Here is a 22784-nt window from a genome sequence, read left to right on the forward strand (position 1 = left end):
ACAGTGTTTAGAAGATTACCTAGCACGGAGGGCGGCATCATGGGGGGGGACATTGTTGAGGCATGCAGACGCCACCCCACTGACGAGATTTCAGTTTCAGCGGGTGCTTGCAATGGCCATTGCCGCAGCGGGCTTGGACCCGGGCGAATTTGGGACCCATTCCTTTCGAATAGGGGCTGCCACTGAAGCTACAGCCAGGGGTCTTAATGTAGAACAGGTGAAACGAGTGGGGCGTTGGTCCTCCAATTGTTATAAGAGGTACGTGCGATTGCACATGTTGTGAAGCTGTAATCAAGTACTCACGCTTCTTGTCTTTTGTTTGTTTTCAGTTGCGCAAGCCTACGCGGCAGGGCGGACTGTGCAGTCGACCCAACACCAGGCCAGCGGTCGCACATCACCGGCTGTGAGAAAGGAGGTGTGGGTCGTGGGCCACTCATACGTGAGACGGGCCGCAGACGTATTCAAAGCAGGTGACATGATTCACATACCTGGGGAATACGGGTACAGAGTGTCCTTCTACGGAAGAGGCGGTCTCTGTATTAACCAGTTTCAAGCATTCTTTGAGGGTTTGTTAGGGCGGATAAGGTCACCGCCGTCCTTAGTCATAGTGCATTTGGGGGGCAATGATTTGGTCACCACCGGTAGACGACTTCTCCTGGAGGCTATGCTTTCCACGGTAAGTTGGTTAGCGAGGAGAGTTCCGGGGTGCATAATTGCGTGGTCTCATATGATCCCACGGAAAGTGTGGCGGGGGGCTATCTCGATCCCTGCTTTGAATCATTCTGTTAGGAAGCTGAATAACAAAGTGAGTAGGTTGTTCCGTTCCAAGACATTGCATTCGATCTCGCATAGTTGTATTAATGATGACAGTATGTATTTGGGGGATGGTGTGCATTTGTCGAGGGTGGGGAATGAGTTACTCATAGGAGACTTCTTAGCTTGGTTAAAATCGTTAAAACATGACCTTTAGGTAGGAGTTTTGTGGGGGGTCCGGATAGCCGGTCAACTATCCGGACCTGTGGCGGTAAGGTCATGATCGGTGAGCACTAATTGGTAGATCCCTATGAGTGGGCGTCACCCAACACGGATGGGAGCGCTCGGGAGAGGTGGCCATTGGCCCCTCAATGGGGAGGCGGTCCCGTCTAAGGGCGGGTCGCCGGAAGTAAAGGAAAGGCGGTCAAGGCCCCTTTCTTTGTAGGAGGGGTTACAGCCCCCTCCTGGGGAATTTCCCGGGGCCAGTGTCATCTGCGACGGCAGATGCGGTAAGTTGTGTGGGGTGGGGGGAGGTCCACGATACCTTCTAGATACCACACACAAGTATTCGAACGACCTTTAAATGGCGTCGAGTCTTAAGTGCCCCCGTCAAGTCAAGGGAAATTGTTAGTAGTTGCACTTGAGGTAAGCCTCTGTGCTGTCGCCCCTCCCAAGTGGGAGGGGTAAGTCTGGTTAGGGATCTTGACACCGGTTATGACCTTGCCGTTGGCCCTTAAACGTTAGGATGTACAATTTCAGTGTTTATAGAGAATGTTTTTGTAGGATGCTAGTTCGGCTAGGAGAACCTCTGTATTAGAGAATATGTTAAGGTTAGCCAAACATCGCAATGTGATAATGAAATTGTACATAACATGAAACGTTTAATGTTTAATTTTTTGTTTTAATAAATACGGCCGCGGGAGGGTCACTCCCTCCCACATCCAAAAACTTTAAAGAACTCTTTCCGGTTTTCCTCCTTGTGGGATCGTGTTGAGAGGGGGTGGCGGGTATCTCAGCCATATGGAAAGGGGCGACCACTCGGTCCCCCCGAACGTATGGCGGAGTGCCTCGATCCCCCCGGGAAGCCATTTTTGGGCGGGAGGCGCGTCTCGGCTGGTATGCCCGAAGCGGCGTAGCCGGGGCGCGCTTTTTCCCGCCCTAGAGTGGGCTGGCCTAGACACCGACGTAGCCAGCCCCGCCCCCGGGACGGGCAGGGGCGGGTTTACGCCCGCCCTGAAGACGGATAAAAAGAGACGCAAGACCAGAAGACGTCCTCTTGTTCTTGTGCTCCGAAGCTGCACCTCCTCGCTACACGTGAGCTCGGGACAGAACGAAGAGCCAATTTTGACCCACCCACCAGCCCCTGAGGACAGCAAGTTGTTGTGCAATAAAGTGAATTTTATAAGTATGTTTTTCTGTTTCGTTTACAGGTTGTGAAAGTATCAGTTTGTTGTTGATCATAATAAAGTATGGTGAATATCGTGTAGGTTGTTACGATTAAAATGACTTGATGTAGTGTTGCAATTTAAGCATGCTCTTTCGGTCGTAGCGACCAATGTTTTCATAGGTTTGAGTAAGAATTGTCGTATTTATTTTTTGGTAGGCGGTAAGGTCATGATCGGTGAGCACTAATTGGTAGATCCCTATGAGTGGGCGTCACCCAACACGGATGGGAGCGCTCGGGAGAGGTGGCCATTGGCCCCTCAATGGGGAGGCGGTCCCGTCTAAGGGCGGGTCGCCGGAAGTAAAGGAAAGGCGGTCAAGGCCCCTTCCTTTGTAGGAGGGGTTACAGCCCCCTCCTGGGGAATTTCCCGGGGCCAGTGTCATCTGCGACGGCAGATGCGGTAAGTTGTGTGGGGTGGGGGGAGGTCCACGATACCTTCTAGATACCACACACAAGTATTCGAACGACCTTTAAATGGCGTCGAGTCTTAAGTGCCCCCGTCAAGTCAAGGGAAATTGTTAGTAGTTGCACTTGAGGTAAGCCTCTGTGCTGTCGCCCCTCCCAAGTGGGAGGGGTAAGTCTGGTTAGGGATCTTGACACCGGTTATGACCTTGCCGTTGGCCCTTAAACGTTAGGATGTACAATTTCAGTGTTTATAGAGAATGTTTTTGTAGGATGCTAGTTCGGCTAGGAGAACCTCTGTATTAGAGAATATGTTAAGGTTAGCCAAACATCGCAATGTGATAATGAAATTGTACATAACATGAAACGTTTAATGTTTAATTTTTTGTTTTAATAAATACGGCCGCGGGAGGGTCACTCCCTCCCACATCCAAAAACTTTAAAGAACTGTTTCCGGTTTTCCTCCTTGTGGGATCGTGTTGAGAGGGGGTGGCGGGTATCTCAGCCATATACACTTAGCTAGGTTTTTACTCAAGCAAGAAACTACATTTGGTGCAAGTAACGTTTCATGTAAAATCACAGAATGAACAGCAAAACGTTTGAGAATATAGGTAATCTTCAAACAACAGCAGTATCCTTTCAAAGGTTAACCATGTTCCCCTGTGATGAGTGCTGGCAGTTTTCTCTTAACAATACAGCTACCCTCATTCATTGACTAGCAACACAGTGAATGATATCCATTAGCAAATTGAGCAAAATAAACAAGGTACTAGACTCAGTCTCTGGAACTTTGTAGATCCCCTTTAGAGCACTTCCACTTTCTGCTGCCACAAGGAGAAACTCCAAGCTAACCTAATCAAGGATATTTTACTAACATGTCATGAGTGATGTCACTGACCATGTCATGAGTGATGTAATATGTGATGTCATCAGCAGTGCATTGCAGGCGCGCAAGTTATAGTTAGCTGAACTAACTATAACGGTGGAATTTGAATGGTTTTGTATGAGTGAAACATCCAGCTAACTTTAACATGTGTGAAACCTATGTTTTTTTAGTGAATTTCTAAGGTTTTTTAAATGCTAATTCCTAACTATAACGAGGCTAAAACCTATGTTTTTTTTCGGTGAATTTGCAAGGATTTTAAATACTAATTCCTAACTATAAGATGCCTAACCTAAAACCTAAGTTTTTTTCAGTATATATATATATGTTCCAAATGCCCAAGCATTCACTGCTTCCACCGTATCGAGAGTTGCGTCGTCACCAAGAGACTCCTAGAACTGAGTCTCGCTTACACCTCCATTAAACGACCACGCCGTGTGAGATTTTCAAAGGATTTCTTTATTTAGCCGCTGCCATACGCGTTTCGACTACACAGTAGCCTTGATCACTGGTTACGGTTTTGAAAAGCGCGCGGCCACTATTTAAAGAAAAAACATTCATACAACGTCATCGGGACTACCTGTCAATCGACAGGAAAGACAGACTTTCAATTTGCTTTGATCGTAAATGTCGTATTACACATTTGCCTCAACTTAAATAAATACATTTAAAAAAAAAAAATAAATTTGCATCGTGTGTATCAATTCATTATTTTGAGCATAGCTATATGTTTGTTAAATTATACGGTGCATGTGATACTAAAATCCAACTCAATGTCAACAAAACTTTATCGACACTAACAAGCGACTCTGAAAATGCACTCTGAGCATTGACATACTGCGCTCGCTTCCTGCACATATCAAATACCAAACAATCCCGCCCACGTGGGCCTGCCGAATCATGTTAAAGTGGTTGTCCCATCATAGAATAAACCATAATGTTCCAAACAATTGGGATATTATACTCCCCATTAACAATCAACCTTATCGGCATATTTAAAAAGAAGCTTTTTCATTATTGCGCAGTTTTGAGTTTTACATGCACATACACCAATTGCACCGTATAAGTGACTCTAATAGTGCTCAAGTGAGCAAACATATAGATTAAAAATTTATAAACAAACTGCCACTACGATCATTTTCAAACAGTTGTTGACTGCCAAGTGCAATTCACATTATAAGAAGTACTGTCCACAAAATTGTGCCTGATCAAAATAAATATCAACATTATTTACAGCAGATGCTACTTGTGGTTACCGACTAACTGAAATCATAAATGTCTATGCAAATCTTCTTCAATATTCAGACCGTTAGGTTGCTTAGTATTTAGCTTGATTATATAACGTGATTCAAGCCTCCTCAACTTGTTGAGTCTATTGCCCCCTCTTTGACTAGCTGGAATAGAGTCAATTACACATTATGTCAGTCCTTTTGTGTCCTTATTGTGCATTATTTCAAAGTGCCTGGCTACAGGATAAGCCCTGTCCGCATTTTTTATCGCTCGCAGGTGTTGTAGTATCCTTTTATAGGCTTCGTTGATTGTGCTGCCCACGTATCGAAGCCCGCACGGGCACTCGAGGACGTAGATAGCATAATCAGTCTTGCATGTATATTTGTTCTTTATCTTTTCCATTCTGTTGGAAAGGCCCAATCTGTACTTACTACAGTTTACGCCATGATTACACGCCTTGCATTTTGTGCATTTAACGAAACCATTTTTGTCAAGCCAAGTCTTTTTGGGTTGGGGTTTCTTCAAGGTGTTGCTTACTAAACAGTCTTTGAAGGATTTCGCTTTCCTAAAAGTGATTTGAGGTCTCTTGGGGACTTCTTTCCCTAGCACGGGGTCATTTTTAATGATGTGCCAATGCTTGTTGAGTATTCTTCTCACCTCAACATGTTGGTTGCAGAAACCTGTTATGAATCTGCATTGGTTTCCATCATCAATTTCCTTTTTATCACTGAAGAGGATTTGCTCTCTCTTCAGTTTGGAGGCTTTATATACTCCCTCTGCTATCCAGGTGTCAGGATAGCCCCGTTCTTTGAATCTACTACTGAGTATCCCTAGTTCTTTTTCAGTTTCCCTGGGAGTACTACAGTTCCGCATGACTCTTAGGCTTTCCCCATAGGGTATACTGCTCTTGAGGGCCTTGGGGTGAAAACTTTTTGCATGCAACAAAGTGTTGCCACTGGTAGGTTTTCTGTAAAGTTTGGTTTGTATTTTACCATTATCAACATACACTGTTAGATCTAAGAAGTTGACACTATCTTTGCTAATGGTACTGGTAAAGGATAGATTGAGATCATTCTTCTGGAGATTTGATATGAATTTGTTAGCCTCAAACTCAGTACCTTTCCAGACCAAAAATAGATCATCGATAAAACGACTCCAGTGAACAATATTTTCTTCCCACTCTTTCTGGTACTGCGTCCGGACCACCTGCTCCTCCCACCAGCCCATATGCAAATTAGCATAGCTGGGGGAAAAGCAGGTGCCCATGGCAGTACCACAGGTTTGATGAAATAGTTGGCCATAGAATAGAAAGAAATTGCTAGTTAGACACTTGTCCACCATTCTCAGGAGCATTTGTGTGTGTGACCACAAGCTAATTGCTCTTGTACCCAAGAAATGTTTAACAGCACGAATTCCATCCGCGTGCCTGATACTTGTGTACAAAGTGGTCACATCAATAGTGATCAATAGATAGTCATCTTCCCAGGGTGTATCGTAAATGTTTTTCAGAAAATCACCAGTGTCTAACAAAAACGAAGGAAGTGTTTTTGCCAATGGATTTAAAAAGGAGTCAACAAATTTGGAGGTGTGTTCTAATGCGCTGCCTATTGCTGAAATTATTGGACGACCCGGGGGGTTCAATAGATCTTTGTGTACCTTTGGGATTAAATAGAATACTGGAGTAGTTGGAAAATCAATTTTAAGATACATGTATTCATCATTCGTCAAACGTGAAGAATCATACCATTGCTTTAGCTCTACATTGAATTGCTCATGACTCTCTGTCATTATTCTTTCTTCAATGCGTATGTAACATTTTTTGTTATTGAGTTGCTGGTATGCTTCAGATAAGTATTTTGTCCTATCCCAAAGGACTACATTGCCCCCCTAGTCTGCATTGCGCACTATGCAATTATTACACTCTGCCAATTTTCTGATTAAAGCATAATACTCGTGTTGCTGCTTGGTATTTGCTTTATTCGGATTTATGCCCTTTCCCAACTTTTTTAGTTCATTTAGGACCAGTTCATTATAGACATCAACAGTGTCTTTAGCTGGTGACGGTGTGAAACGTGATCTTGGTCTAAAAGGCGTTGGGGCATCTTGGTTGATATTGATGTCTTCCTCCTGAGCAATTCTATCCGCAATTTCTTCAGGCTCCACGTTCTGAGCTTCCATATTTGTTGCTCTTAGCTCCATCATTAAATCCATGTCATCCACCATTAGGTTATCCTCAATAGCAGTTCCAACCACGGGGATCCCAGTTGTCTTGCGACTTGGGTTAACAAGGAAATGTTTTTTAAGTTTAAGCAATCGAATAAACTTAAAAAGATCAATGCGTGTTTGCACAAAGTCCATGTCTGCCTCCGGGCAGAAAGATAGGCCTAGCTCCAAAATCCTCTGCTCCCCACTTGTCAGTTGGATGTTTGTGAGATTAATGATTGTCATTTCTTATATATATATATTCATATATATATACATGCACTGGAAAACTAAACACCCACTTCCCTTACAAAGAAATGGAAAGTTTGCATCTCTGCAGCCTCTCTTATTTTTCACCTTATTCATTTTCCGCTCAATCAACACATCATCCACAAATACACACACCTACTTACTGCCTTTCTTGGCTGGGCTTATCAATTATTCTTCTTTAATTCAAATTCAAAGTGCAGGCCCTTTATTCAGCCTTCTTCGTAACTACTACCCATCAATAGCAGTGAGTTATTTCCACACTTCTGTCCTTTCTTGCATCCTTACTACCGCACACTATGTGTACTTTATGCACTAGCTTGCTTCCTTAGATGTGCTACTCATTTCTCTTGCTCTCTCTGCAGAATCCAACACCCTATCTGTATAATGACCTGGAAATCCAAAGATTCTCTTCACTGAAAAGGCAGTAGTTTGTGTGTCTCCAACCTTTCTTATTTTTCATCTTTTTCATCTTCCACTCAATCAACACATCATCCACACATACACACAACTACTTTCTGCATACCTTAGCTGTGATTATCAACTATTCTTCTATTTCATATTCCTATTCAAAGTGCAGGCCTTTATCAAACATGTTTATTGTAACAAGTATCCCAGCCAAAGACATTATAAACTTGCACACTTGCTCTCTTTCTTGGCTGGGGTTATCAATTATTCTTCATTTTCATATTCTGATTCAAACTGAAGGCCCTTTATTGAGCCTTCTTGTTGTAACTACTGTTGCAGGAATTCTGCTCCTACACAGAACTGTGCATAAAAACTTAGGACCTCAGTGAATTACGGTGTACCAAAACCCACCTTAGTACCCAAACCCCCTACCAAACTAGCAATCAGTGACTCATTGGTTCTACGTCCTATAGCAAAAACACCAATGACTAGTCAACCCAGAACATGCGACTTAGATTACCTCAAGTAAAGTAGAAAAAAAGAGCCCTCTTTCATTATAGTCTTACACCAGTCCAAAACAAGGAGTAAATAAAGACACATGCAAGTTTGACATGTTTATTTCTAACGCCGTAATCTTATGCACAGTACCTAAGATAATACAACCAAACATGTTACTATTCCATAAAGTACAAAGGGAGAAAGCATCTTATATTGCTAACGGGAAACCGGTTTAAAATATACCTATATTTCACCCTCCCTACCTACCAGGTTAGTTTATAACTACAGAAGGTCTCATAGGATTACATGGACGGCCCCATACCTCTGGTACTCAGCAGTAGTGGATCACATTGAGTTCTGCACAAACGGTCGGGATACCAATGTTCTCCAACTGTGTCTAATTATGCCTCCACAATACATTATTAAACGCGCCAGTATCGGACATGGCCACAGCTGCATATGTGTTAAAGGTCGAACGTGCGAGGATCATTCCAAATAACAGACACAGTATCCAAGATAACCTTGATGTTCCATGCTCTCACTATATACACTAAAATAGCGAGGCAGTCTAGAAATGTAGCATAACAAATTATTCTCATGTGAAACAAAATACTCAGCCTTCTCTAAACAATATCAACATTGTGTGTTGTGTGCAAAGCATAGCAGGAAAGCAAAAATGGCATTTAAGCTTCTAATAAACCCTTGCTAACTTAACACGGTGTGAGTGCAAGGCTCAGCCCACGACACCCTGCCTCGATAGAACCACGTGATATAAACGTGGGCGAACTAGGAACGCAGAGTCCAAGCCTGAAATCAGTCAAGTTCAAATTTGCATAAAAAATGATTTGCTGTTTGATAGAAAACAGTAACTAAATAATAAAGAATAAGCAGAAAAATCAAAGAGTCTTAATCCAACAGCGTATAAGCACAGTATGTAGCAACAGCCTCCAAGAGGAAGTCATTGTTCTCATCTGAAAACATTTCAGCCATCCAATTCAATAGTGGGAATGAACATACATGTTCCTCAACGACCGGAGCCTGTATCACCATCGGAGGAAAACTCGGGTCATCTTCAATGTAACTGCGTGCCAAGAAGTCATGCGCCGCTGCAAAAACATTCCAACGTCCCATTATTCCATGTATCGCTGCTAAGGCCATAATCCCGTCACCAGAACGGAGCAAGTCATGAACCACTAAGGGGCTCAGAAGCCGGTCATCATCCGCGTTGGGAGACACCGTACTGCAGAGACACAAATCCAGGGCCCAGTCGAAATAGCAGCTCAGGCAATGGAAGACAGGTTGAACGCATGTGAAAAAGGAAAATAGAAACGATAATCCATAAGCTGCACTCAATGTAGCCAGAGGCAGCGCTCCGTAAGAACTAAGCATTCGGTTGCGGAGCAGCAACAGCCGGGACATATTGTCGTGTGCTGCAGGATGTGCATCCATATTGAAGTAAACAAATTAATGAAAGCACACCGGCAACCAATGCGAGTATTAAGCGGTATTCACCAAAGATGCTGGAAAACATAGAATGAAAAAATGCAGAGAAGACACAAAATATACTTTGAAAAGAAGTCACAAGACCACTGCTTCTAACTTTAAAAAAGTAAAGTAAACCCGTAGTCAAGGACGCATTAAAGATACTCTGGATTAACTCCTCAAAATACAGAGGCACGTCTGTATTTAATAAATCATACACTTCTGTGCGGGTGTTTGCTACATGAAGGACAAATATTTCTCTAGCAGATGTAAGAGCGACCTCTTTTTGAGACAATAGCACTCTTATACGGCTCACTTGGTTGACTCTTCTTTCAAGGTCGCAATCGACGGCCAGATGGAAACGTCCAGCTTCCCATGCAGAGGAGTAAACACAACTTTTTTATAGCAAACCACACGCTCAGTTACCGTAATCATGTAACCGATGCCTGGTAACATTGTACAACAATCTGCATTATGTCAAATTAAATAACTCACGTTTCCAGTAAACTGAACGTTGGTATGATAGCAGGTGTCGCAGTGCCTTTCAAAACTCACACCAAATTAGGCGCATCTTGATTACAAGAGCCATGCAATTGTATGTGTCTACAAATTAAGGAGTGATGTGGTGCTGTTGTGCAATCCTCGCCATTCACATAGACTTCTTTTCCCTCCCTCAGACACCTATATGTACATGATAATAACCAAGCTTCATGGAGATAAATGCTGCCTAAACATCCATATCTGCCTATAGCATAGTATTACATGCAAACCTCAAACTTAAACAGGCTAAAAAGTAACGTTATGATTTTGTGGATAAGCCACACAGCTGAATCGGATTTCCAATGAGTGACCACTTGTAACCATTCTCATAGCGCGCCCCGTGCTTTGGTTTGACAGTGAGAGAGTGATTGCACCATAGTTTGTACTGCTAATCATTCTCAGCATACGCTACGAATACGTTTTCACGTTACACGTCGTATCAAAGCTTCCGTGTGACGTCATGTACGGCGCCCCGTACGCAAAGACGCAAATGTTTTTAATTGTTTAAAAATATATATTTATGTATTTATTGAACATACTAACAGAACACATTATCTAGGATAATTATGAAAAAAATTTTTTTAAGTTCCAATAATCCTATATTACTTTTAAAAGCAATTACACCAATCGCGTTGAAACGTCATGCGTACTCGCATCCTAAGAACACCGTAATCACAGCGTAAGCGTACGCAAAGCCATGTGACTTTAAAAGAAGAGATTTGATTGGTTCATAACACTTCCTATTACAACTGTTGAAACTTCCGTCCCATTTTAATAATTCTACTTTGACTTTCTAAAAAGAAGCATCTCTTCTGAGAATCTTGTCAAATAGAACGAAGTTTACCATAATAACAGCAATGGGCTCATCTTCCAGCCATTCTTCAGAGGAATATTTCATTCCTAAAGAACCTCCAAAGAAGAGGAAAGAAGCTCTAATTTGGCAGTTTTTTACTTTTCCAGGAGGGCAAAAAAAGGTTAATGCTCTAAAAGTACCTTGTAAAATTTTCCAAACTCTTTCAAGGGGTGATCCATCTCAAAAATACTCCTTTAGCACAGCAAATATGGAGCGACACGTGAATAACTTACACCTCAACAACTTTACTCGAGCAGCAACACGGAGGTTGAAGGACAACCCACCTGCTACTGCACCAAGCACATCAACTGCTGCACCAGCATTTTCAGTAAACAGTCCACACACACAAATTCATCCTGATTTTGCTCAAGTAAAATTCTATACATTTATTGCAATAAACTTTTGAGTTATGGGAAACAGTCTATTGACCTGATAAAACGCAGGAAGCAGGAGAATCACTGTCCTCGACATTACTTTTTTTTCATTCTTTTCTTCCTGTTGGACACTTCCAAGCCCCCATTATAGAAAAAAATTGCCCCCGGGATTTGGCCTCCCGGGAGCTAATTAGGAATAAAACGGACTTCTAGTTTTTTTTTCCTTTTCCACCGCGTACGAGTACAATACGCGTACAGCGCAGTTTAAAAAAAAAAAAGTAATAATAATTTGCGCCTAAACATCCATGTGAGACCCCCTGAGCAGGCATAGAGGGTCAATATGTTTCTACCCTACCCCCTTTCCTTATTTTTCAACTTTGTTTTACTGTTTTCTTGTGACTCGGTGCTACCGAGCCACAAGTTGTCTGTCAACATCTGTACATAATTTTATTTACATAATACAATATAGGGTAAATGCTGAGCAGCATGATTATGTGCAGTACATAAATATTAATTATCTGTACATGTTTGCATATTTAAGAACTGAGAACTTAAGTACATAAGTTTTAAAGCAAAAAAGCTTGATGCCTTTAAGTAAAACTAGGACTGAACACTGGAGTAAAATCATAAAGTAAAGACTTTTATACATAACTATTTACAAATTAGAACAGGCATTACCACAATACTACTCTAAAGTTTTACATGTTTATATATAAAAACCCACAAACTTTCATACGTCACAAGAAAACCTTCCATTAGAACACAGAAGTGATACCAGACGAGCATCAGTGAAGTATACTGCCTTTTCTAGAGTTTTGTACAAGATGCAGCCCATGCAATACACCCAGGAACACTACAGTCCTACACCCAAGAACAGTTAAAATGATTAAGCATCCTCAAAGAACCACTTAACAGCAGCCTTGGTATACCAATTGTTGTACTGTTTAAAAATAAAGAAAATATGCCACCTGCATACAAACAAAAGGTGAAATTTAATAGCAGTTTGAGATTAGTTTGTCAATGCACATTACATGCCAACTTAATTCAACAGCTGAAGCGCCATCAATGTCCTAGCGTTTAGACTACGGAGGAATTGTACTAGCGAGACAACCAGTATGTGCAGTGGGAAGCCAAATGGCAAGCTTCAACAGTCACTCACCAACTTAATTTAAGTTGGTAAAGATTGTGCAGCTTTGAGTCAGTAGGAAATTCATAGAACCATTACACAATGGCTGTCCTGCGGCACTCTGGTAGAACACTGCATTCTGCTTCCAATGCCATGTACGATGACAAACTAAAGTTTCAGTGTATCAATTTTGATTACAGGCGCATGAACCAAGTTACAGGTAACTGTTGCACACATTTCTTTTCGTACGCAAATAATGAAAATTGGTAGTTACCCAACAATCCATTTATTCTGCAGGCAATGCATGGGGCTGAGGGAATATTAAGAACTGGGCTGCATCTCTTCAAATCCGCCTGTAACATACATACATCCTAAAAATTGACTAAAGAAAAATAAAAGTGAATATCAAAAGAAAAATGGCCATGCATCTGCTCTTTAATGTCATCCTAAGAACTATTAAAATAAAACAGAGTCTCTTCATAAGTAGCAACTTTATATTCTTTGAATCTTTTCAGCCACAACAACTGGATTTTCTTTTCTGATTTTTGCTGCAGCTTCTGCCTTGTAGTCACAGGGGCAGTTATGTTTGTCAGAGTAACGGTAAAGTCCACAAAATAAGTTACCAGAACGGCAGTCAAATCCTGTAAGGCCGATCTTCTTTCTACACATAAAACATCTGTTTTGCTTTGGTTTAGGCAACGCTGGAGACTTTTCTTCACTCTGCGTAATGTATGGTTGGGATACTGATGGACTTGGTTGCGTTACAACTGGCTCAGACTCCACTTTTGCAGATGTGAAACTTTCATCTCATGAAATGCTCATTTCAGTCATTTGCTGTGTAACAGGCAAGGCAGACCCAAGTACACTTCTTGATTTGTCAGACGTGCTGCCTGCAGCACCTTCACAGTTGCTTAAGCTTTCTACTCGCTGTGCAGATGAATCTGAGGTAGGGCTGTTCGAACCACTAGCTGAACCCTTGGGACTCATTCTGCCGCGGTTTTGTCTCTGAAGATGTTCTTTGTAACACACTGAGCACATTCCATTTGTCCTGGGATTCCCATAAAAGCTGCACCCCGTGTTACAGAGCATAGGCCCTTGTGTTTAGTTGGTCTCCTGAACAATTGTGTCTAGAGTAATCCGAGGGAGGTACAGACTCTTTGTGTCTCACCGGTTGCTCAGCCGGATAGGTGGTCTCTATCATGGTTTCTGTACGTCTCAGCTCCCACATGTGACCGACGCAGCTCCGCCTCACATTCACCGGACCGAGCACCACCAGCAGCCTCTTCCACATCTGAACTCTTCCTGGTTTTGAGTGTTGACAGACAGTTGACATCCAATCAGCATGCAGCTCGTGCTCGTAATTGTACGGATTTCCGTACGCGTTCTGTACTTCGTCTCTAGATATGATTTTACTTTTGATTTTCTCAGGAACTACTGAACGGATTTACAACATTTAACAAAAAGCACAATCTGTGAACCGAACTCTACCTCTCCGCCAAATTTGGTGTCATTCCGTTCAGCCGTTCCGGCTGTAGCCCTGGCTAAAGGTCCCTATGGAAAATTGCATGGGGAAAACACGTTTTGGGACCCCCTTTTTTCTCGGCCCCCACTTCACAAATCACCCCCAAACTTTCAAATCAGGAAAAAATGAAGGTTTTTTGGGCCAATTGTGGTTGTCACCAGCATGGTTGATGAGCTTTATGCTTTTCTCACCATAGGTAATTGTTTTACCACAAAAAATACAACTGATTTTGTATTCCCCAAACTGGGGTTGTATGTTTGGGACCATCTCCCTTGTCTCTGGTCCTGATGGAGTGGGTTACTTTCTTTTGGAGGTGCTGGGTGAAGATTGGGGAGGGTTTCTGGTCAGTTCTCGGACCTCTGCCGCAGCATAGTTGTTAGGATGCCGGCGTTGCATGTGGCGAATCATGGTGTTATTGCCAAAAGAGTATTTCTTGTTAGGGTTCCCCCTTGAAAGGTCAGTGCCACAGATTAGGCAAGTAACCCTTGGCGCATTGACTTTTTTGAGGTCCTTTGGGATGGAAAAAAACTCCCAGATAATGTGCTGCTTTGGCCTATATGTTTGATGTTTGTTGGTTTTTGTATAGCGCACATACACTCCATGGAGCATCTTGGCGCTGCTGATTTCACTGCAAAGATGAAATATTTGGGGATGGTAGCTGAGCTGTAGATGTCCTTAGATTAGAGTCTTACATTTTGCATCAGATAATCCGTAAATCCATGTTTTTAGAAGTTTTTTATAGATTTATTCTGATGGTGATGCTCTAAGTTTAGCTGGAAGGGCATTCCAGGCCTTGGCGCCTAGGACTGCTAGGGATTTGCCACCCTTGGTGGTCAGTCGAAACTTGGGTATGGTCATTAGATTAGCAGTGGCTGATCTAAGTTCCCTATTTGGGAGGTATCTGTGAAATTTGGTTGACAGATATTTGGGTCCGCATTTATGAAAGCCTCTGTATGTGATCAGAAGGACTTTGAATAGTATCCGTTTTTGGATGGGGAGCCAGTGCAACGCATTCAGAGCAGCTGATGCGGATGATCTCCTCGGCCATCTTAGGACAAGCCGGGCCGCCGCATTTTGAATCATTTGCAGTTTGTGCAGGGTAGATTTAGCTGCTCCTGCGTACAAACTGTTGCAGTAATCGATTCTCGATGTTATGAGAGCGATTGCAACCGTACGGCGGGCGGCCAGTGGGAGGTAATCAAAAAATTTTCTGAGGCCCTTGATTATGTTGAAACAGATACCGGCCATTTCTTTGGATTGCTGTTTAAAGGACAGCATATCGTCAAATTTTATACCTAAGTTGCGTGTGGCACTGATGGTATTGGGAGGGGCTTCTGCGTCTGATGGCCAGCATGTAAGAGGGGAAAAGATGTTATTTTTCCCGAAGGGCAGGATCTCTGTTTTCGCAGAGTTGCACTTTAGATGGTTATTGTGCATCCATCCAAAAGTCGCAGTTAGGCAGTCTTTCAGTATCTGTTCAGCCTTTCCTGTATCTTCATCTAAGACCAGGACCAATTGGGTGTCGTCTGCATAAGCAACCGTGGTTACATTATGCGTGGCAATTAGGTTGATCAGGGGTGCCATGTATAGATTGAACAAGGTAGGGCTCAAGCTAGAGCCCTGGGGCACCCCTGACCTAACCTCCTTCTCCTCTGAGTAGAAGTGTCCCAATTTGGTTATTTGTTTTCTGTGGAGCAGAAAATTTGTGAACCATTTCAACACGGTGCCCCCAATGCCTGCCTCAGCTAGGCGATGTAGTAATATGGTGTGGGACACCGTGTCGAATGCTGCAGATAAATCCAGGAGAATCAGGACTGCCTTCTTCCCCTGGTCAAGAGCCGCTCTAATGGTTTCTGTCGTTGACAGGAGTGCTGTTTCTGTAGAGTGATTGGCTCTGAAACCTGCCTGGTTTGGGTGTAATATATTGTTTGTTTCCAGAAATGATGAGAGTTGTTTATTTACCAAGGTTTCGGCACATTTACATAACGCGGGGAGTTGTGAGATGGGTCTCAGATTAGTTAAGACGGATGGATCGTGTAGTGGTTTTTTTTGTAGGGGTTTTATTATCGCCGTCTTCCATGTGCTGGGGATTTCCCCCGACTGGAGTGAGGCGTTTATGATGGAATTAATCATGGGGTTGACCTCATTTTTGATTTCATGGAGGTATTTATGGGGTATTATCTTCTGGCAGGAATGTCCTCCTCCCCTCCTCCTCCTCCTCCTCCTACTCTTCTTCATCTCCACCACAGTGGTGTTGTGGTGGTCCTCTTGGTGGTGGTGGTGGCTGAGATGCTCCTGCTGCTGCTGCTACTGAAGCCATTTTTCAGTCCAAAAAGGTACAGAGAGGTCTATCAACAGGTCTTCTTCACTCAAAGTACAAAGTGAGAATGAGGAAAAAAGGTGGGGGCTTTCATCATTAGGGAAAAAAACTGTCCTGAACCAATAAAAAGTGTTATTTTCAGGTCACATGACCCGACGGGCTTACGCTACGCGCCCCAGGGCGCGCCCAGGGGTGCGTCGCGTAAGCGCGTCGGATGCTTACGTTGCGCGATCGTATGCGCTCGAGTGCTTCCGAGTGCGTTTACGCCGTGCGTATCACGCGGACGCGGCTACGCGATACGTCACGATGTTTTTGTTTGCGGCAATAGCGCTAACGGGACGCTCACCGGTACGCGCGCTGGGGCGCGCCGCAAGACTGCGCTTACCGGTGCTCTCACCGGGACGCGCACCGGGAGCACTCCAGGGCAAAAAAAAAACCATGAACAATATACATTAAAAAAATAGCATTACATAAATATACAATATAGGATCATTATAAAAAATATTACATTTCATAGCTATAGAAATTTGCTATTAAAAAACCTTTGAAATTCACTGAACCCCTGTTGTTATAAAATTGGAATTATCCATACTTTCCTCGACTCTATGTAAAATTTAGAAAATAAAACTAAATGAATGGTAGATTGATCGGAGTGTTTGTCACATGGACATCATTGTAATGTCCATGACCAATCATTCGTTTGTGGAAAGGTCACGAGTCTATGACAGTGCCCAGTCTAAATCCAGTGAAAAGCAATCCATCAAAACCACCCATGCGCAAAAGTTAAATATGGTTCCAAACTTCTTGTAGTTAGTATTATCTGATGTTGGTTAACACTGGGCTTTAAAATGTCCCTGGACACTCTTATTGTATCTAATAGCAGGAGACCCTCTTTTGTTAATGCTTTCCTGGAGATCCCCTGCATTGACTCAGGGTTCGTAAAATATTCTGGGTGATCAAGGTCCTTCATAAAATCACGTACGAACCTTACCCAAGGGATTTTCGAGGACCCTTCCAGTTGGAGGCTATCCTGCAAGATCTCCCTTTTTAGCTTAGTCTGTTCTTTTGACCAGATCCTATGCCACAGCAGTATGGGCTCCAACTTTATGAGGTCGGAGATAAAGGGGAGGCCAAGTGCCTCATGGCAAACATAAGAAGATGTGCTTGCTGGAACTGATAAAATGTACATTAGGAAGGATTTTCCACCAGTTGTAGCGGGAAAGGGTTGACAAAACCCCAACCCCCCGCCCCATACATTGCAGTTGAGATGCACTTGGCTCTGTAGATTTCAATAAGCTCAACTGGCGTTTTTTTGCCTAGTTTCTTTGAAAAGGATGTAAGAGCAGCTGTTGTCCTTTTGGCCGATTGGTAGCTATAGTGTTGGCCCATAAATCATTATGGCTAAATAAGACACCAAGGTATGTAAAACTCTTTGTTTGAGCCAATTTCTGGATGGCTACAAACATGTCTTGTGACCTCCGACTCCCTGTGCCACATTTCATAATGAAGGTCTTTTTTTATATGAATTCTGAGACCAAGGTCCTGCATATAGTTAGTGAAACTATTTAGGACCTTTTGGAGGCCGACTGAGTTCGGGCCATTAAGACCGCATTGTCCGCATATAGGAAAGCGGGAATAGGTCGGCCATTGGCTTCAGGGAAGTCTTGTCCGCCCCTAAACAAAGCAATCCAATCCATTATTATAAAGGTTAAAAAGAAAGGGGGCCAGGACGCAGCCTTGCCTGACCCCCCTCCTTATGGAGAATGCAGCTGTACGCTCCCCATGCAGACCAAATCGCACGCTGGCTGAGGCACCAGTATAAAGCTGCCTAAGGAAAAGGATGATATTTGCGTCAACCCCCCACGGCCTCGAGGACCTCCCACAGTTTGTCGTGTGTTACAGAATTGAAGACCACGGTTAGGTCCACAAATGCCAGGAACAATCTTCCCTTTTTCGCTTTTATATATTTCCCCATCAGAATAGACAGATTTAGGCTTTGTTCGATTGTTCCCAGCCCTTCCCGAAAACCATACTGTATATCCGATAAAACCCATCTTTCCTCAGGCCAATCTTACAAGCGTTCCAGGATCACACGCCCTGCCACTTTTACCATAGAGTCAAGTAAAGAAATTGGCCTGCAACAGCCGGTATCATGTTGGTCCCCTTTTTTGAAGACTGGGCTATGATAGACTCAACCCAAGTCTTGGGTTATGGAGCTTGGGAACTAGCGTTAATGACCTGAGTTATAATAGGCCCTCAGAGGGTAGTATTAGACTTGAACATGCCCACTGGAACACCATCTGGACCGGGGGCCTTTCCGCTCATGCTAAGTCTGAGCGCTCTGTTCACTTCATCCACAGTGACATGCAGGTGCATGTTATCTTTAGGTTCTAATATTGTGTCATTAGTTGGCCTCTCGGGGTTTCCTTGTTCATTATATTCCTTTGAGGAGTGCTCAGTCCAATAAACCTCTGTTATTGCAATTTCTAATGAGGGACCATCACTAGGGAGTAGGAAAGGGGTCTTAACAGTTCTCCAAAACGCGATGCTATCTTTCTGTTGTGAAGCACTGTGGAGTGCTTCCCAAGCATCATTTCGCATGGCACTCTTTCTTTCTTTAATGGCCTGTCTGTAAGCCAGTCTAGCCTGCCTAACGTCATTAGGACGTTGGGATGCTTATGAAGCACATGCTTTAGATTGGAATGTGCTTGCTTGCACTTCCTGCTAAACCATCCCGGCTCTTTGTTTCCATTACGATGCTGGACAGTTAGTAAATTCCTAATCTCTTCTGAGATTTCCAGAAAAGACACTAGGATACCATCATGGGTGGCTGATTCACTTAAACAAGTGTCAAAAGTAGTTTTACTAGTCCATATCAAATTCTTTTGTCACCCTCTGAAGGGTGTTACTTTTTCCTAGAGTCACTGAGAGACTTGTGTTTTCTCATCCAGTTTCTCTTAGACTTTTGTTCTCTTAGTCACTGACACCTTTGTCCTACCTCTCTTTAGTCACTCTGACACCTTTGTCCTACCTCTCTCTGGTCTCTGAGACCTTTGTCCTACCTCTCTTTAGTCACTCTGAGACCTTTATCCTACCTATCTTTAGTCACTCTGAGACCTTTGTCCTTCCTCTCTCTAGTCTCTGAGACCTTTGTCCTACCTCTCTCTAGTCTCTGAGACCTTTATCCTACCTCTCTCTAGTTACTCTGAGGCCTTTATCCTTCCTCTCTCTAGTTACGCTGAGACATTTGTCCTACCTCTCTCTAGTCTCTGAGACCTTTGTCATACCTCTCTCTAGTTAGTCTGAGACCTTTGTCCTACCTCTCTCAAGTTACTCTGAGACCTTTTCCTACCTCTCTTTAGTCACTCTGAGACCTTTATCCTACCTCTCTCTAGTTACTCTGAGGCCTTTATCCTTCCTCTCTCTAGTTACGCTGAGACATTTGTCCTACCTCTCTCTAGTCTCTGAGACCTTTGTCATACCTCTCTCTAGTTAGTCTGAGACCTTTGTCCTACCTCTCTCTCTAGTTACTCTGATACCTTTTCCTACCTCTCTCTAGTTACTCTGAGACCTTTATCCTACCTCTCTCTAGTCACTCTGAGACCTTTTCCTACCTCTCTCTCTAGTTACTCTGATACCTTTATCCTACCTCTCTCTAGTCACTCTGAGACCTTTTCCTACCTCTCTTTAGTCACTCTGAGACCTTTATCCTACCTCTCTCTAGTTACTCTGAGGCCTTTATCCTACCTCTCGCCAGTTACTCTGAGGCCTTTATCCTACCTCTCTCTAGTTACTCTGAGGCCTTTATCCTACCTCTCTCAAGTTACTCTGAGACCTTTCCTACCTCTCTTTAGTCACTCTGAGACCTTTGTCCTACCTCTGTCTAGTCACTCTGAGGCCTTTGTTTTAGTAGATGACTGGAAGACCTGTGCTCTGTTCATAGTCACAGAGAAACATTTGTTCGCTTCACAATTACTGACAAATCTTTTTCTATGCGTCACTGAAACAACTGGTCACTCAGAAAGAACTTTGCTCTCTAAATTTCACCAAGACACGTTTTTAGGTCTCGCCTGTCGATGCGCATGCGCATCGAGCAAGCGAGAGTATTGGGACTTATCCACTCTTTATCCCCAACTTGCAAGGAATCGTGGCGATTCCTTGCAGTGCACGAGAAATTTAAGCTCAATGCGCATGCGCATTGAGCTTAAATGCGCGTGCACATGCCCCCCAGCCGCCTGCCTTGCCTACTCTCTCACACAGCCTCCCCCAGCTCCACCCCCTCACTTCTTGATTGCACGGCCGCTAGGCCGTGCCTCCTCTACTCTCCTCCTACTCTCCTCCCACACCCCCGCTCTGCCCCCCTCCCCTGCCTGCCATGTCGCGTTCAAAACTTTTACTCCATGCATAATCACGGAATGCGGAGCTTCTAAAAATAGTTGCTTTCATTTTCTTCCTTCCCTTTATGCACTCCTATTCTCATTTATTTCTACATTCCTTACTTCTACGAACTCCTGTCTTTGTGCCCTTACATTGAATTTGCTGTGCTGGCAAGCAGCGCTGCTTCCTCTCCTCGCGTCCGTCTTGTTTTACCCGCTCCGCCCCCTCCCCTTCCCGCCGTGTCGCATTTCTCCTCCCCCCTCCCCTCTCTTCCCTCCGTCTTGTTGCCTATGGGCGGCTGTGCTGGCAAGCAGCGCTGCTTCCTCTCCTCTTTCTGTTGCAGCTGCTGGCGATGGGGGGAAATGAAAATGAAATTGACTTTTCCGAGAAAAGAATGAGGCGGTCTGACGCAACTTTAATAAAATAGTAATCATAGAAGCAATACATTATATTTCATTTTGCTTTATATGTACTAAAAGAATTATATTTCACAACAAAGTGGCCATGCTTATTATTATTTGACACAATAAGAAAAAAAAAACAATGATTTACAGCATGGTCTCAGGGAACTGCCCCCTCATCATATCGCTTCAAAATGGCCTCGCTGTATGTACCAGAACGAGCACGCTCCCTCCTCGACTGGTTGAGCCAGTCCTTCTCGTATCCATGCCCCTCCAGCAGGTCTCCCTTCCCCCACAGCTCCCTCTGCAAACATGAAACAAACAGCAGGGAGGGGAGGCGTTTCCAGGGCCAGCTCACTCTCGCTCTCTTCGTCTTGTTTTGCTTTCGATCTAGACCCGTCTCCAGCAACAGCCTCTGCTGCCTTAACTTTTAGTTTTGATACTGCGGATAATTACCCAGGGTCCTTCTAACTTCCATTTTCAAACGCCTTGACAACAGTGAAACAATTTGGGATTTCGTTGTTTTCATCCAGCCAGAAATTAAAAAAGGTAACCTTTTTTTTCTTAAAAGCAGTACGGTTTTGCTTCGTCCCTCAATCAGGAAGTAGCTGTTGGCTCGTTGACAGGGAGAAAAATATCGTATATTTGTCAGCTCAAGTTTGGATCAAGCGAATTTGGGTTTCGTTTATGAGGTGAAGTTTGATTTCACTTTTGGATTTAAAATGATGTCACGGCATTGAATGTGAGTGTGCGTTTGGAAAGCTGTTTGTTTACCTGTCATTCTATTTCGCCAGGTTCGCCCAACAGCCCTGAGACGTGTTTATTGAGCGCATGGATGTTTATAAACCTCACCCTCACCCTCACTCACCCTCAACCCCTCACCCTCACTCACCCTCAACCCCTCACCCACCCTCACCCTCAACCCCTCACCCTCAACCTCAACCCCTCACCCTCAACCTCAACCCCTCACCCTCACTCACCCTCACCCTCACTCACCCTCACCCTCACTCACCCTCAACCCCTCACCCTCAACCTCAACCCCTCACCCTCACTCACCCTCACTCACCCTCACCCTCACTCACCCTCACCCTCACTCATCCTCACCCTCACTCATCCTCACTCACCCTCACCCACCCTAAACCCCTCACCCTCACTCACCCTCACCCACCCTCAACCCCTCACCCTCACTCACCCCCTCACCCTCACTCACCCTCAACCCCTCACCCGTACTCACCCTCACCCTCACTCACCCTCACTCACCCTCAACCCCTCACCCTCACTCACCCTCACCCTCACTCACCCTCAACCCCTCACCCTCACTCACCCTCAACCCCTCACCCTCACTCACCCTCAACCCCTCACCCTCACCCACCCTCACCCTCACTCATCCTCACCCACCCTCAACCCCTCACCCTCACTCACCCCCTCACTCACCCTCACTCACCCTCACTCACCCTCACTCACCCTCACTCTCACTCACCCTCAACCCCTCACCCTCACTCACTCTCACTCACCCTCAACACCTCACCCTCACTCACCCTCACTCACCCTCAACCCCTCACCCTCACCCTCACTCACCCTCAACCCCTCACCCCCTCACCCTCAACCCCTCACCCCCTCACCCACCCTCACTCACCCTCACTCACCCTCACCCTCACTCACCCTCAACCCCTCACCCTCACTCACCCTCAACCCCTCACCC

At 44.2% G+C, this 22784-nt stretch overlaps 1 protein-coding gene and 1 pseudogene across 1 annotated transcript in view; one reads left to right on the forward strand and one right to left on the reverse strand.

The window, feature by feature from the left end:
• The window catches only part of TMEM45B (transmembrane protein 45B), a 306589-nt gene that overhangs the window by 90574 nt on the left and 193231 nt on the right, over positions 1-22784 (forward strand). The gene's annotated exons all lie outside the window — the stretch shown is intronic.
• LOC147732377 (AN1-type zinc finger protein 5 pseudogene) lies at positions 12717-13753 on the reverse strand (annotated as a pseudogene).

This window comes from Lissotriton vulgaris, chromosome 2_1, assembly GCF_964263255.1.
Source record: "Lissotriton vulgaris chromosome 2_1, aLisVul1.2, whole genome shotgun sequence".
Lineage (NCBI taxonomy): Eukaryota > Metazoa > Chordata > Amphibia > Caudata > Salamandridae > Lissotriton > Lissotriton vulgaris.